This window comes from Sapajus apella, unplaced genomic scaffold (genome assembly GCF_009761245.1).
Source record: "Sapajus apella isolate SASKATOON/1434 unplaced genomic scaffold, GSC_monkey_1.0 scaffold187, whole genome shotgun sequence".
Lineage (NCBI taxonomy): Eukaryota > Metazoa > Chordata > Mammalia > Primates > Cebidae > Sapajus > Sapajus apella.
In genome coordinates, this window is record NW_022437127.1 from 290847 (window position 1) to 309075 (window position 18229).

The following is an 18229-nucleotide window of genomic DNA, read 5'->3' on the forward strand; positions in this document are numbered from 1 at the left end:
CCCATCAAACATAGATTAGGTCTTTCACATAATCCCATGTTCCTTGGAGGCTTGTTCATTTCTTTTCACTCTTTTTTCTCTAATCTTGCCTTCTTGTTTTATTTCACTGAATTGATCTTCAATCTCTGATAGCCTTTCTCCTGCTTGGTTGATTTGGCTATTGAAACTTGTGTATGTTTCTCGAAGTTCTCGTGTTGTGTTTTTTCTCTGTAATGGCAGACTGCCTCAGTAATGGTAGATTGCCTAAGTAATGGTGGACTGCCACAGTAATGATGGACTGCCTCAGTAATGGTGGACGGCCTCGGTGGTGGTGGACTGCCTCGGTAATGGCAGACAGCCTTCCCCACACAGAGCTGGACCGTCCATGGTCCAGCTGCACTTGCTGTGAAACTCTTAATCCAGAGAGTTTCAGATTGCTGGTCTTGGTGGGGGTGGGACCTGTTGAACCAGACCACCTTCTCCCTGTTTCATCCCCCTTGTTTTCAGTTGAATGGCTGGCTCTGCCTCCCAGGTGTTCCAGGCGCCAGTTGAAAAGCCTGCCCAGATTTGTGTGAGTTTTTGTGTGGATACCTGCTGTGCCATCTGAAATGGCCATGCTGGAAACTCGTGGCACTTTTCAGCCCAGGAATCTCCTGGTCTGTGGGCAGTAATAACTCATTTGGAAATTTGGTTGTCACTCACCCTCTGTTGTTCTCACTGGAAACTGCACTTCACAGCTGTTCCTATTCAGCCATCTTGGATCTGCCCACAAACAGTCTTTTCTAACAGAGACCACTGCCTTTGATGAGGCTGCAGGGGAGATGGCTATGCTAGGACACACACAATGTCAGTCATAGGATGATTAGAGGCAATGTTCCCTCTAATTTTTATATGAATCATGCAGTTGTAAGGAAGATAAGCTGGCATTCAAATCAAGTCCTATATGACTGCTAGGTTTGATTGCTTTCTACAGAAACATGTGACCTCCACAAACAATATTGCACATCCTGCATGGGCCATGGCTTGCTTCCTGGGAGTTCAATCCTAGGCTGAGCTGCTAAACATACACCCATTCTTTCTCCAAGAGCCACAGAGGTGTGGTCAAGTCTCTTTCTTGTAATTCTATGGTTAAAAATGAATACATGTTGTTAGTAACAAAGCTGATTCCCCAAAAGATGGGGTCTCTTCCTGTTCAGTGTCATGAAGTCAACACACAACACTGAAAATGAGCGTCAAGCAGTGCAGACTTCATTTGGTGGCCGTGGAATGGAGAAGTGGAAGCATGGCTCACTGATCAACTTCTCAACAAGTGACAGGTGAGGGGGTTAAAATATAGGATTTCTCTAATGAAGGGCGTCGACATTAAAAACAAGGGGAGGGGCCGAGCACGGTGGCTCACACCTATAATCCCAGCACTTTGGGGGGCCAAGGCAGGTGGATCATGAGGTCAAGAGATCGAGACCATCCTGGTCAACATGGTGAAACCCCATCTCTACTAAAAATACAAAAATTAGCTGGGCATGGTGGTGTGCCTCTGTAGTCCCAGCTACTTGGGAGGCTGAGGCAGGAGAATTGCTTGAACCCAGGAGGCGGAGGTTGCGGTGAGCTGAGATTGTGCCATCACACTCCAGCCTGGGTAACAAGAGTGAAACTCCATCTCAGGGAAAAAAAAAAAAAAAAAACAAAACAAGGGGAGGAATATTCTTGTCTTTTCTAGAAGTGTATAGTGAATTTTCTGGAACTAGAGTGCTGCTTCTCTTTTTGTTCTTTTATGGCTTCTTCTGGTCATGGTCATGGTAATTGTCAACTGTCATAGCACTACTGGGAGAGTCATTCAGCATGGAAATAAAATTATAATAAAGCCCAAGGTCTTTTTGAAGTCGTTTGGTCAGCGATCTTGGTTCTAACCAGACTCAGCTGGTCTGGTTACAAAGGAAACTTTCTATAGAAGGCGTCCTGTTTCTTAAATGTAAGCAGAGTTAGGAAAGGGTGGAAATTCAGTTCTGTCATGTAGTAACAATAGTAACATCAGTGTGGATAACCTAAACTCAGGGGCAAAGATGACCAGCTTGGCTAGCATGTGGACTGAAAACAAAACAAAGAAACAGAAACCCTATTTAATATGGCTTCTGCTGATGAGCTTAAAAACAGGAATTACATCACCTAGTTGTTCTGTCTATAACCCTATATGCTTTTCCTCTTTCCTTTGCATGCACTGAGAAGCTGGGTTAACATTAAGTCATGACAAACTCAGTGACAATGAACTTTGAGAGGCTTACTTCCAGATAATTTACTGCCAAATTAACACGGAGCAGTTAATCACTTTTAATGTCTCTTTTCATACATCTATTTTCATCAAAAAGGTCCTTTCTGTTTAATTACTCTGACCCAAATATTTGGAATAAATATTGCTGCCATCACAGATTCCCTCTAAAGAAGGAATTTAATGGGGGGTAAAAGCCCACACATGAAAAATAGCATACAGAAATACAGAAGGAAAAATATGTAAGTAAATGTGATATAATATTATTTGTTTCACTCATAAAGATCACTCAGGCAATTTGTGTATATATCTAGGCTGTAAAATATAATTTTTGCTGTAACTCTGGGTCAAAACAGCCAGCACTATTTGTTTACATGATAATATGATCAGGACTAACCATACTTTATGGCCTTTGCTGATTGTACAACTTTGTAAATACACCATTCTGGAAGACACACATCACTGCACTTTCAAGCAGAACATCCAACCAATTCTCTGACACCAAACGGGTGTCCTACAATTCAATTCAATTCCAACACTATCTACCTGGAGTCAGCATCAGATCCCACAAGTTAAGGGCTCCGTCCCACAAGTCTACCCACACTTCTCATGCCAATCTCAAGCCTGGCTATAATTCCAGAGTCCCCTCCTGAATTGTGATAATCCACAATCCCTTCCTCGGGTTCAGTAATTTACTAGAATATCTCGCAGAACTCAGGGAAATGATTTACTTATGTTAACCAGTATATTTATAAAGGATTCAACTCAGGAACTGCTAGATGGAAAAGATCATAGGGCAAGGTATGGAGGGGAGCTTCCATGCCTTCTCTGGGTGTGCCGCCTATGAGCACCTTGATGTGTTGACCAATGCAGAAGCTCATCAAATCTCATTCTTCAAGCGTTTTTGTAGAGCTTGATCACTAGCTCCACCACCTACTTTCAGGAGGTTGTTAAGTGGAGGAGAAAATTTCAACCCTCTAATTTTTCAGTCTTCCTAATCACCATTTCCATCCTGAGTCTATCTTTTTAGTATAAACTCTATGATCCTACCTAAGTCATCTCATTAGCATAAACTCGAGTATGATCAAAATGACCTTATTATGAATAACAAAAGACACTCCTATCACTCAGGAAATTCCCAGGGTTTTAGGAGCTCTGTGCTAGGAATCTGGCATAAATATCAGATGTATTTCTTATTATGCCACAATCATGTTGACCAAAAACTACACTTTTTTAGAAGAGGCAACTCAGGACAACTGCAATCTGGTGATGCCTTAGGGAAAATAGGAGACTTGATTGCTTTCTTACAAAAAGTCACGGGCTTTTGACATGTTACACAACCTGATTCAAAGTTTCTGGTTTGATTGTACTGTATTCTACTTCTAGTCAGTTCTCCTCCTCCGGGTGCTCCTCCTCCGTCTTCTTTCTTTTTTACTTGATGCCATTGGTCCTAGAAGACCAAGACATTTAGAATTAAATGTGAATGTTGGTTCCACAAGTTACTAGTTATGTGAGCTTATAAAGTTCTTTAAATTCTTTGATCCTCAATTCCCTTATCTATATACAGCCATGCATTTCTTAACAGCAGGGATGCATTCTGAAAAATGCATTGTTAGGTGATTGTGCACTGTGATAACATCATAGAGTATAATCACACAGCCCTAGAAGGGTTAGCCTACTACACACCTAGGCTATATGATATAGTCTGTTTCTTCTAGGCTACAACCCTGCACAGCGTGTCATTGTACTGAATACTGTAGGCAGTTATGACACAATAGCATTGCTATATCTAAACATACAAAAGGTACAGTAAAAATATGATATTTAAAATAAAAATGGCACACCTGTATAGGGCACTTACTATAAATCCAACTTACAGGACTACAAATTGCTCTGGGTGAGTTCCTGAGTGAGTGGTGAGTGAATGTGAAGACCTAGAACATTACTGTACACTGTTGTAGACTACATAAATACTGTATACTTGAGCTCCACTACACATGCTAAATATTTTTTCTTCAATAATAAATTAAACTTACCTTACTACATCTTTTTTACTTTATAAATTTTAATTTTTTAACTTGTTGACTTTTTTGTAATAGCATAGTTTAACATGCAATACTACTGTACGAAAATATTTTTTGGTGATTGCTGGCAAGATGGCCAAATAGAAACAGCTCCAGTGCATAACTCCCATGAGAGCATCACAGCAGGTGGGTGGTCTACACATTTCCAACTAAGTTACTTGGTTCATCTAATTGAGGCTGGTTGGACAGTGGGTGCAGCCCAAGGAAGGCAAGCCAAAGCAGGGTGGGGCATTATTTCACCCAGGAAGGGCAAGGGGCCAGGAAACTCCCTCTCCTAGCCAAGGGGAACCCATTAGGGACTGTTCCCAGCACTCTGGCCCAAATACTGCATTTTTTCCTGTGGTCTTCACAACCCGCAGACCAGGAGATTCCCTCCAGTGCCTATGACACCAGGGCCCCGGGCTTCCAGCACAAAACTGGGCAACCATTTGGGAAGACCAAGCTAGCCGCAGCAGTTTTTTTTTTTTCATACCCCAGTGGCACCTGGAATACCAGTGAGACAGAACCCTTTACTCCCCTGATAAAGGGGGCTAAAGCCAAGGAGCCAAGTGATCTGGCTTGGCAGGTCCCACCCCTACGAAGACCAGAAAGCTAAGATCCACTGGCTTGAAATTCTCACAGCAACCACAGCAGTCTGAGATTGACCTGGAATGTTTGAGCTCAGTGGGGAAAGGGGCGTCCACCATTGCTGAAGCTCGAGTAGGCAGTTTTAATCTCACCTATGTAAACAAAGTCACCAGATAGTTTGAACAGGGAAGAGCCCGTGGCAGCTCAGCAAGGCTTCTGCAGGCAGACTGTGTCACCAGACTCCCTCCTTGCTGGGCAGGGCATCTCTGAAAAAAGGCAACAGCCCATCAGGGACTTATAAATAAAGTCCCCACCTTCCTGGGACAGAGCACCCCAAAAAAGAGGTGGTTGTGGGTTCAGCTTCAGCAGACTTAAATGTCTCTGCCTGGAAGCTCTGAAGAGAGCAGCAGATTTCCCAGCACAGCATTCGAACCTTGATAAGAGACAGACTGCCTCCTCAAGTGACTCCCTGACCCCATGTGTATCCTGACTGGGAGACACCTCCTAGCAGGGGATGACAGGCACCTCATATAGGAAAGGTCTGGCTGGCATCCCTTCTGGAATGAAGCTACCAGAGGAAGGAACAGGCAGCAATCTTTTCTGTTCTGCAGCTCCTGCTGGTTATTCCCAGGCAAGCAGAGTCTGGAATGGACCTCCAGCAAACTCCAGCAGACTTGCAGCAGAGAGGCCTGACTGTTAGAAGAAAAAGTAAAAAACAGAAGGAAATAGTTTCAACATCAACAAAAAGGACATTCACTCAGAGACCCCATCCAAAGGTCACCAACTTCAAAGACCAAAGGCAGATAAATCCATAAAGATGAGAAGAAACCAGCACAAAAAGGCTGAAAATTCCAAAAACCCGAATGCCTCTTCTCCTCCAAGGGATCACAACTCCCCATCAGCAAGGGAACAAAAATGAGTTTCACAAATTGATAGAAGCAGGCTTCAGAAGGTAGGGTAACAAACTCTTCTGAGCTAAAAGAGCATGTTCTAACCCAATGCAAGGAAGCTAGGAACCTTGAAAAGGTAAGACAAAATGCTAACTAAAATAACCAGTGTAGGGAAGAACATAAATGACCTGATGGAGCTGAAAAACACAGCATGAGAACTTTGCGAAGCATACACAAGTTTCAATAACTGAATCAATCAAGTGGAAGAAAGGATATCAGAGACTGAAGATCAACTCAATGAAAATAAGCGAGAAGGCAAGATCAGAGAAAAAAGAGTGAAAAGAAATGAACAAAGCCTCCATGAAATACAGGATTATGTGGAAAGACCAAATCAACAATAGATCGGTGTACCTGAAAGTGATGGGGAAAATGAAACTAAATTGGAAAACACTCTTCAGGATACTATCCAGGAGGACTTCCCTAACCTACCAAGGCAGGCCAACATTCAAATTCAGGAAATTCAGAGAACACCACAAATATATTCCTTGAGAAGAGCAACCCCAAGACACATAATCATCAGATTCACCAGGGTTTTAATGAAGGAAAAAATGCTAAGGGCCACCAGAGAAAAGGGTCAGGTTACCCAAAAAGGGAAGCCCATCAGATTGACAGGAGATCTCTTGGCAAAAATGCTACAAGCCAGAAGAGAGTGGGGCCAATATTCAACATCCTTAAAGAAAAGAATTTTCAACCTAGAATTTCTTTTTTTTTTTTTTTGCAATTTTATTTTATTTTATTTATTTATTTTTTAATTGCATTTATGTTTTGGGGTACATGTGAAGAACACGCAAGATTGTTGCATAGGTACACACATGGCAGCATGATTTACTGCCTTCCTCCCCTTCACCTATATCTGGCCTTTCTCCCCATGCTATCTCTCCCCAACTCCCCACCCCTGCTGTCCCTCCCTTATTTGCCCCCAACAGACCCCAGTGTGTGATGCTCCCCTACCTGTGTTCCTGTGTTCTCATTGTTCAACACCTGCCTATGAGTGAGAACATGTGGTGTTTGATATTCTGCTCTTGTGTCAGTTTGCTGAGAATGATGGTTTCCAGGTTCATCCACGTCCCTACGAAGGACACAAACTCATCCTTTTTGATGGCTGCATAATATTCCATGGTGCATATGTGCCACATTTTCCCTGTCCAGTCTATCATTGATGGGCATTTGGGTTGGTTCCAGGTCTTTGCTATTGTAAACAGTGCTGCAATGAACATTCGTGTGCATGTGTCCTTATAGTAGAACGACTTATAATCCTTTGGATATATACCCAGTAAAGGGATTGCTGGGTCAAATGGAATTTCTATTTCTAGGTCCTTGAGGAATCACCACGCTGTCTTCCACAATGGTTGAACTAATTTACGCTCCCACCAACAGTGTAAAAGTGTTCCTATTTCTCCACATCCTCTCCAGCATCTGTTGTCTCCAGATTTTTTAAGGATCACCATTCTAACTGTCATGAGATGGTATCTCAATGTAGTTTTGATTTGCATTTCTCTAATGACCAGTGATGATGAGCATTTTTTTTATATGTTTGTTGGCTTCATGTATGTCTTCTTCATAAAGTGTCTGTTCATATCCTTTGCCCACTTTTGAATGGGGTTGTTTGTTTTTTTCTTGTAAATCTGTTTTAGTTCTTTGTAAATTCTGGATATCAGCCCTTTGTCAGATGGGTAGACTGCAAAAATGTTTTCTCATTCTGTTGGTTGTCGATTTACTCTAATGACTGTTTCTTTTGCCGTGCAGAAGCTGTGAAGTTTGATTAGGTCCCATTTGTCTATTTTGGCTTTTGTTGCCAATGCTTTTGGTGTTTTAGTCATGAAGTTCTTGCCTATGCCTATGTCCTGAATGGTTTTGCCTAGGTTTTCTTCTAGGGTTTTTATGGTATTAGGTCTTATGTTTAAGTCTTTAATCCATCTGGAGTTAATTTTAGTGTAAGGCATCAGGAAGGGGTCCAGTTTCTGCTTTCTGCATATGGCTAGCCAGTTTTCCCAACACCATTTATTAAACAGGGACTCCTTTCCCCATTGCTTGTTTTTGTGAGGTTTGTCAAAGATTGGATGTCAACCTAGAATTTCATATCCAGCCAAACTAAGCTTCATAAGTGAAAGATAAATAAAATCTTTTACGAACAAGAATTGCTAAGAGATTTTCTCACCAGCCTGCCTTATAAGATCTCCTGAAGGAAGCACTAAACATGAAAAGGAACAACCAGTATCAGTCACTGCCAAAAACATACCAAATTACAAAGAACATCGATGCTATGAAGAAACTGCATCAATTAACAGGCAAAACAACCAGATAGCATCATAATGGCAGGATCAAATTCACACATAACAATATTAACCTTAAATGTAAATGGGATAAATGCCCCAATTAAGAGACACAGACTGGCAAACTAGGTAAAGACTCAAGACCTATCAGTGTGCTGTATTCAAGAGACTCATCTCACATGCAAAGACACACATAGGCTCAAAATAAAGGGATGGAGGAAGATTCATCAAGCAAATGAAGAGCAAAAAAAAGCAGGGGTTGCCATCCTAGTCTCTTCCAAAACAGAATTTAAACCAACAAAGATCAAAAGAGACAAAGAAGGGCATTACATAATGGTAAAGGGATAAATGCAACAAGAAGAGTTATCTACCCTAAATATATATTATATATGCACCCAATACAGGAGCACCCAGATACATAAAGGAAGTTCTTAACAACCTACAAAGAGACTTAGACTCCCACACAATAATAGTGGGAGACTTTAACACTCCATTGTCAATATTAGACAGATCAACAAAACAGAAAATTAACGAGGATATCTGGGACTTGAACTCAGATCTGGACCAAGCAAACCTAATAGACATCTACAGAACTCTCCACCCCAAATCCACAGAATATGCATTCTTCTCAGCACCACATCACACTTATTCTAAAATTAACCATGTAATTGAAAGTAAAACACTCCTCAGCAAATGTAAAAGAAAGGAAACCATAACAAACAGTCTCTCAGACCACAGTGCAATCAAATTACAACTCAGGATTACCCAACTCACTCAAAACTGCACAACTACATGGGAACTAAACAACCTGCTTCTGAATGACTACTGGATAAATAATGAAATAAAGGCAGAAATAAAGATGTTCTTTGAAACCAATGAGAATGAAGACACAATGTATCAGAATCTCTGGGACACATTTAAAGCTGTGAGTAGAGGGAAATTTATAGCAATAAATGCCCACAAGAAAAAGAAGGAAAAATCTAAAATCGACACCCTATCATCATGATAAAAAAAAAAAAAGAAAAGAAAACTAGAGGAGCAAGAACAAACAAATTCAAAAGCTAGCAGAAGACAAGAAATAGCTAAGATCAGAGCAGAACTTTGATTTAGGGAACTCTGATTTAGAGTTTAGACCCCTTCAAAAAATCAAGGAATCCAGGACCTATTTTTTTAAAAAAAGAACAACAAAATAGAGACTGCTAGCCAGTCTAATAAAGAAGAAAAAAGAGAGGAATCAAATAGATGCAATAAAAAATGATAAAGGGGATATCACTACCGATCCCGCAGAAATACAAACTACCATCGGAGAATACTATAAACACCCCTATGCAAATAAATCAGAAAATCTAGAATAAATGGATAAATTCCTGGACACTTACACCCTCCCAAGACTATACCAGCAAGAAGTCAAATCCCTGAATAAACCAATAATAAGGTCTGATATTGAGGCAGCAATTAATAGTCTACCAACCAAAAAAAGTCCAGGACCAGATGGATTCACAGCCAAATTCTACCAGAGGTACAAAGAGGACCTGGTACCATTTGTTCTGAAACTATTCCAAACAATACAGAAAGAGAGAATCCTCCCTAACTCATTTTATGAGATCAGCATCATCCTGATACCAAAACCTGGCAGAGACACAACTAAAAAAGAAAATTTCAGGCCAATATTCATGATGAACATTTATGCAAAAATCCTCAATAAAATACTGGCAATCCAAATCCAATAGCACATCAAAAAGTGTATCCATCCGAAGTCAGCTTCATCCCTGGGATGCAAGGCTGGTTCAACATATGCAAATCTGTAAACATAATCCATTACATAAACAGAACCAAAGACAAAAACCACATGATTATTCAACAGATGCAGAAAGGCCTTCAATAAAATTCAACAGCCATTTATGCTAAAAGCTCTCAGTAAACTAGGTATCGATGAAAAAATCTCGATATAATAAGAACTATTTATGACAAACCCACAGCCAATATCATACTGAATGGGCAAAAACTGGAAGCATTCCTTTCCAAAACTGGCACAAGACAAGGATGCCCTCTCTCACCACTCCTATTTAACATGGTATTGGAAGTTCTGGCCAGGGCAATCAGGCAAGAAAAAGAAATAAATGGTACTCAATTAGGAAAAGAGGAAGTGAAATTGTCTCTATTTGCAGATGAATGATTGTAAATTTAGAAGACCCGATTGTCTCAGCCCAAAATCTCCTGAAACTGATAAGCAACTTCAGCAAAGACTCAGGATGCAAAACCAATGTGCAAAAATCACAAGCATTCCTATACACCAATAACGGACTTAAAGAGAGCCAAACCAAGAACAAACTCCCATTCACAATTGCTACAAAGAAAATAAAATACCTAGGAATACAACTAACAAGGTATGTGAAGGACCTCTTCAAGGAGAATTACAAACCACTGCTCAAGGAAATAAGAGAGGACACAAACAGATGGAAAAACATTTCATGCTCATGGTTAGGAAGAATCAATATCGTGAAAATGGCCATACTGCTCAAAGTAATTTATAGATTCAATGCTATCCCCATCAAGCTACCACTGACTTTCTTCACAGAATTGACAAAAACCACCTTAAAATTTACATGGAACCAAAAAGAGCCCACATAGCAAAGAAAATCCTAAGCAAACAAAAGAAAACAACAACAAAAACAAAAACAAAGCTGGAGGCATCACACTACCTGACTTCAAACTATACTACAAGACTACAGTAATTAAAACAGCATGGTACTGGTACCAAAACAGAGATATAGACCAATGGAACAGAACAGAGACCTCAGAATTAATGCCACGCATCTAAAACCATCTGATGTTTGACAAACCTGACAAAAACAAGCAATGGGGAAAGGATTCCCTATTTAATAAATAGTGCTGGGATAACAGGCTAGCCATATGTAGAAAGCTGAAACTGGATCCCTTCCTTACACCTTATACAAAAATTCACTCCAGATGGATTAAAGATTTAAACATAAGACCTAACACCATAGAAACTCTAGAAGAAAACCTAGGTAATACCATTCAGGACATAGGCATGGGCAAGGACTTCATAACTAAAACACCAAAAGCAATGGCAACAAAAGCCAAAATAGACAAATGGGATATAATTAAACTCCAGAGCTTCTGCACAGCAAAAGAAATTATCATAAGTGTGAACCGGCAACCAACAGAATGGGAAAAGTTTTTGCAATCTACCCATCTGACAAAGGGCTAACATCCAGAATCTATAAAGAACTTAAACAAACTTACAAGAAAGATACAAACAAATCCAGAAAAAAGTGGGCAAAGGATATACAGACACTTCTCAAAAGGGGACATTTATGTAGCCAATAAACATATTTTAAAAAGCTCATCATCACTGGTCATTAGAGAAATGCAAATCAAAACCACATTGAGATACCATCTCACACCAGTTAGATAGCGATCATTAAAAAATCAGAAGACAACAGACGCTGGAGAGGATGTGGAGAAATAGGAACACTTTTACACTGTTGGTGGGAGTGTAAATTAGTTCAACCATTGTGGAAGATAGTGTGACGATTCCTCAAGGATCTAGAACTAGTAATACCTTTTGACCCAGCAATCCCAGTATATACCCAAAGGATTATAAATCTGTTATAAAGACACATACACACATATGTTTATTGCAGCACTGTTCATAATAGCAAAGACCCTGGAACCAACCCAGATGCCCATCAATGACAGACTGGCAAAGAAAATGTGGCACATATATACCGTGGAATACAATGATGGCAGCCATAAAAAACGATGAATTCATGTCCTTTGCAGAGACATGGGTGAAGCTGGAAACCATCATTCTCAGCAAACTGACACAAGAACAGAAAACCAAACACTGCATGTTCTCACTCATAAGTGGGTGTTGAACAACGAGAACACATGGACCCATGGAGGGGAATATCACACACTGGGGTCTGTCAGGGTATGTGGGTTACGGGACGGATAGCAGTGGGGTGGGGCGCTGGGGAGTGGGGTGCTAGGGGAGAGATAGTATTAGGAAAAATACCTAACGTGGATGACTGGGTGATGGATGCAGCCAACCACCATGGCATGTGTATACCTGTGTAACAAACCTGCACATTCTGCACATGTATTCTCGAACTTAAAGTACAATTAAAAAAAAAGAAAAAACAATTTTTATATCCTTATTCTACAAGTTTTTTTCTACTTAAAATTTTTTTTATTTTTATTTTTTACTTTTTAACATTTTGTTAAAAACTAAGGCACAGACATATCTTGTCCCAGTGATGGGTCTTCAGGGGCAATAGGAGGCATGTAGCTATCATCTGGAATAACAATGCCACCTTCTGAAATACCTCCTGAAGGACCTGCCTGAAGCTCTTTTACAGTTATCTTTTCTCATAAGCAAAAGGAGTACATTCTAAAATAACAATAAAAACTATGATATAGTAAACATATATTAGGCGTTAACATAGTCATTTGTTACCATTATCAAGTATTATGTACTGTACATAATTGTATGTGCTATGCTTTTACATGACTGGCAATGCAGGAGATTTGTTTACACCATCGCCACTGCAAACATGATGAGTAATGGGTTGTGCATCATAGATGACAGAAATTTTCCAATTCCACTGTAATCTTATGGGACCGCTATCCTAAATGCAGTCCATCATTGACTGAAACTATGTGGTACATCACTATATATTGGGGATTATAATAGTATCTACCTTATAATATTCTTGTTAGGATTAAGTGGTATAAAGCATATATGAGTACACAAAGGCATACCGAGTGATCTAATGGACTTTGGAGACTCAGAAGTGGGAGGTTGGAAGAGGGACTCTGGACAAAAAAAACCATGTACACTACTTGAGGACAAGTGCGCTAAAATCTTAGAATTCACCACTGTATAATTCACCCATGTCACAAAAACCGCTTGTAACCCAAAAACTGAAATAAAAATGTAAAAATATAAAGTACTTAGCATGGACATTACAAATATTAACTATTATTTATGTTATTAGCAAATATGGATAATTAACTTTGCCAATCTATGGTTCTTATAAGTGCCATTTTAGTTACCTTTTCAGATTGATTGTGGAATTCTGGAAACTGAGATAAATATGATGAGCACTTGAGAAGGTCATTGCTCTGTTCTGATTTGCATAGAGTTGATCCCAATGTCAGTCCATAATAAGAATTTAAAGCAGTGCAAGCTACAAAAATCTTGCTTACTGTGAATTAATCTTTCTTGCACATCTTACTTATTAATGATCGTTTTCCTTGTCCTGAGTAAATATCAGTCAATTGTCAGATTAATTATGTCTGGAATTCATTGCTCCCCAGTTACGGCACTATCAAAAAAAAGTTAAAATTATGTTAATTATTTGATTGAAACATAATAAATGTACATATTTGGGGAGTACATGTGACAATTTAGTACATTTATATCATTTGTAAAGATCAAATCCGTGTAACTGGAATACAAAAATGTGTTCATATTTGGTATACATCACGTGTGTGCTGTGGCAGTCTCATCTCAGGCGGCAGGAGGCTAATTGGTGCATTTTCACATGAGGCCCAGGTCCAGAGGGCTTTGCACCATGGCTCCTTTACAACTCTTGGGGAAAGGCTGCTGCTATGTGCATGCGGACAACTCTTGACCTTGGTTGGTCAACCCAGAGTAAGACTGAGGGCCAGCTTCAGAGAATAGTCCACTCATTAAAGAGCTGAAACCTGGTGTTTCAAGAAAGCACACTGAATTTCCTAGTTCCTCACACATCATAGAAAAAGAAGTCGATGAAAATATAAAGTTGAAAACAAATTGTTGGGTTTGGGTAGTTACTAATAATCTTTAAAACCAATATGACTGACACCTGGGGCTTGAGAAGCTCCAGGAGAGGAAGAGAAAGGGCGCAATGGAACATGACGATTCCCCACACTCTCTCTCGAGGTTGTGTCCCTACCTCCCAGGTCACTGTCCATACGTCCCAGGCCACGTTTTTCAGTTCTGTGGGCCCCTTTTTCTATTGGTATTAATTCTACCATCAAATTTCCACACCTGTACTTGGCTGTGGGTTCAAAATTCTCAGGAGAGAATGTGATTATTTCTGTGCTCAAGGTAGGCATTCAATAAATTTCTATGAATAAGTTCTGAAAATGGACAAACAAAATCCCTTCTTATATAGCCTTCTAAAACCCACAGAAACATAAAATGCTTTATCTTTCTCTCTTTTGGTAAAGGGGTGCATACCGCAGGAAACAGTGGGTTAAACTATATGGAGGGATTTATAGCCAAGACATTCTAAATACATTCAACTCAGTCTTACTGTCAAATTGACAAAGCAGATGAAAATACCTCTCTAAGACTAAATGACTTCCATCTATACCTCTGTGAATTCCACAGGATTCCAAGGATGAAAATGGAGGATGTGACCTACTCCTGCATGATGAGATCAGAGAATTACAGATGTGACCTTCACTTACAGGTGAGGCCCACTGGTCAATCTTACCTCTGTACTGGGCAAGTTGAACAAAATTAGACAATACAAGACTAAAACAGAAATAACCAGTTTCTACTATTGTACTATAGATCCTGAATTCTTTGAGTGAATAAATAGGCAAATAAAGAAAATAAAATTCAGTGCATGTAAACTTCTTGGATTTTCAACCTAGAAAGCGTGCAGGCAGGCAATTGTCACATTCCATTGCTGCTCTTCTGTTACTCTCTTAGAGCTTCTCAACACATAGGTATTGGAAATATTTGGTTTTAGGAATAATTAACTATCTGTACCCAACAACCTTGTTCTTCCAAAATCAGTATCTTTGGATACTCATTGAATTATTCAAGATTGCTCAAGAATCCCTTCTGGGTCAGAGTCTGTTGAATAGGTTTATAAAATGATAAGGAAGGAGTGCACAGTGAAGTCTCAGGCTCAAAGATATACAAATCTCCCCAGACAGTAGAAAGATATCCCAGAGAAGAGCGACATTATAGAATAATCCTAAGATCTGTGTCAACGGGCAGAGCCTTAAGAGATGTTATAATGTGTGTGAGTAATGAATTTAGGAATAATCTAAAATACATCTAGACAAGGATAGACTATCCCTTAGATTCTGCTCAAGAAAAAGACCCAGAGACATTAAAGATTGACCCCAGCATATGTACTAATATTCTGCATCAGGCAAAAAGGCCTAGAAAATGAAGAAAATCATTAAAAACTATACTGGAAAGCAGGCTTTATCCTGGTATATCTCTGCATGAAAAGATTTATGTAGTTTTTGCTGCTCTGCCTCAAAACTAAGTTTTCTATTACTTGAAAAGATCCAGAGAAGAGGAGCTCAGAATAATTGGAGATAATGGGAATTATAAAAAAATATTTTGTTTAAGGTTATATTTGTACGTTCAATATGGAAATCTCATTCTAAGTAATGAAATCTACAAAACTGTAAGTAGTATAAATAAAGTGAACAGAGATTTGCTTATTTGACAACTTCAAAGACCTGGAACAGGGAGATGGCAGTTTCTGAAACTCATGAAATGAATGCATTAGCCAAAGAGGTAGGCGTGACAGGAAATAGGAGTGCATTTCAAAACATTTGGGCAAATTCTGACTGATGCAGTCCTCAATGCTTTGAGATTTATTCAGCTCCTGGAATTCAGATAGCTCAGCAGAGGCCATAGAAGTATTTCTTTGACCTCTTTGTGGGCAGCAGAATTAAGGTGTGGATTGACCATATGCTCAAATATTCCCAAACAGTTCATGAGTTATAAAGTTTGAAAACTATTGATATAATCGATATATTACCTTTAATCCATTCAGCATACCACTTTTTATCCTTCTTCCCTTTAATTTCAGATCCCAGTACAGTGAAGACAAACTGCCAGGAGTCAGTACTTCCTTTTGATTGATGTCTAGAGGTCAGGACTCTCCAGCAATTCTGATGAATGTATGCAACTTCTTGGTTCATCTCCATTGTTTCATCTTAAATTCTGCAAATGAGATGATTCAGATGAGCAATGCTGCAGTTCCTTCTCATTTGCATTTTATTAGCTTTATGACAGTTTCCTTCTTGCATGATATTACCTAATTACATCCTTCAAAGAAGCACTAACATATCACTCTCCACTTTCAATTATTCACTCCAACGAAGGAAATCATGGAACACCCACCCCCTCCCAGAAAATTCACCCAGCAATTGGGTCACTGTGAGACAAAGATTGTGTGAGGGAGTGGGACCACGATCTCAATGAGGGGGTCCTAAGACAAGACTAGCTTTCCCTTCCTTCCCAAGACTAGCTAGCTAACATCCTAGCCACACAGTAAGGTAAGTCTCAGACCCTTACATGCCCAGATGGTGCTACCTAACTTATTGCTCTTGTACTTCATTAAATTTGTTCCAAAAACAGCTTATTTCAAATAACTTTGGGATGTTTCCAAAAATCATCCATTTACAAGGAATCAGATTTTCCCAATATTTCAAACAAAGGTTGTAATCTCTAAAAACCTTTGAGAAGAGAAAATCCAGACTCATTTTAAGCGGCTTGTGCTGCAGTTGGTGTGTAGTTTCCTAAGGGGTCCACTACGCCTTTTGCATAGAGATGATCAGGCCTATGTAAAATTGTGAGGATATGTCTTTGATGTGTGATTTTCCTTTCTTGACTCACTTCTATCTTTTTTTTTTTTTTTAAGTTCTGATGTACATGTGTAGAATGTACAGGTTTGTTAAATAGGTAAACATGTGCCATCGTGGTTTGCTGAACCTATCAAACCATCAACTAGGTATTAAGCCCAGCATGCATTAGCTATTTTTCCTGATAGTCTCCCTCCTCCTTCCCCATCACTGCCCTACAGGCCCCAGTGCATATTGTTCCCTTCCATGAGTCCATGTGTTCTCATTGTTCAGCTCCCACTTATAAGTGAGAACATGTGATATTTGGTTTTCTGTTCCTGCATTAGTTTGCTGGGGATAATGGCTTCCAGTTCCACCCATGTCCCTGCAAAGGACATAATCTCATTCCTTTTTATGGCTGCTTAGTATTTCATAGTATACATGGACCACATTTTTTTTATCCAGCCTATCTTTAATGGGCATTTGGGTTGATTCCATGTTTTTGCTATTGTGAATAGTGATGCAATGAACATACACATGCATCTATCTTTATAATAGAATTACTTATATTTGGATATATACCCAGTAATGGGACTGCTCGGTCTATTGGTATTTCTGTCTCTAGGTCTTTGAGGAATTGCCACATTGCCTTCCACAATGGTTGAGCTAATTTACATTCCCACCAACAGTATAAAAGTGTTTCTATTTCTCCACAACCTTTCCAGCATCTGTTGTTTCTTGAGTTTTTAATAATTGTCACTCTGATTGGCATGAGATGGTATCTCATTGTGGTTTTGATTTGCATTTCTCAAAGTATCAGTGATATTGAGCTTTTTTTCATATGTTTGTTGGCCACATGAATGTCTTCTTTTGAGAAGTGTATGTTTATGTCCCTTGCCCAGTTTTTAATGGGGTTTTTTGTTTTGTTTTGTTTTGGGTTTTTTTTGTAAATTTGTTTAAGTTCCTTGTCGACTCTGGATATTAGATCTTGGTCAGATAAACAGATTGCAAAATTTTTCTCCCATTCCGTAGGTTGTCTGTTTGCTCTGATGATAGTTTCTTTTGCTGTGCAGAAGCTCTTTTGTTCAATTAGATCCTATTTTTCAATTTTTCTTTTGTTGTAATTGCTTTTTAAGTTTTCATCATGAAATGTTTGCCTGTGTCTATGTCCTGAATGGTATTGCCTAGATTTTTCTCTAGAGTTTTTATAGTTTTGGGTTTTACATTTAGGTCTTTAATCCATCTTGAGTTAATTTTTGTTTAAGGTGTAAGGAAAGAGTCCAGTTTCAATTTTCTGCATATGGCTAGCCAGTTCTCCCAGCACCATTTATTAAATAGGGAATCCTTTCCCCATAGCTTGTTTTTTGTCAGGTTTGTCAAAGATCAGATGGTTGTACGTGTGCCATCTTACTTCTGACTTCTCTATTCTGTTCCATTGGTCTATATGTCTTTGTACCAGTACTATGCTGTTTTAGTTATTGTAGCCTTGTAGTATAGTTT

The 18229-nt window shown here is 39.3% G+C and overlaps 1 long non-coding RNA gene across 1 annotated transcript; it reads right to left on the reverse strand.

Moving 5' to 3' along the window:
• Positions 1 to 7909: 7909 nt before the first annotated feature.
• On the reverse strand, positions 7910 to 16972 carry LOC116543381. Its single transcript, XR_004265561.1, has 3 exons — positions 16962 to 16972; positions 11582 to 11586; positions 7910 to 8005 (listed from the first exon to the last, which is right to left on the reverse strand). It is a non-coding gene; the product is annotated as an uncharacterized LOC116543381 (long non-coding RNA).
• Positions 16973 to 18229: the final 1257 nt, after the last annotated feature.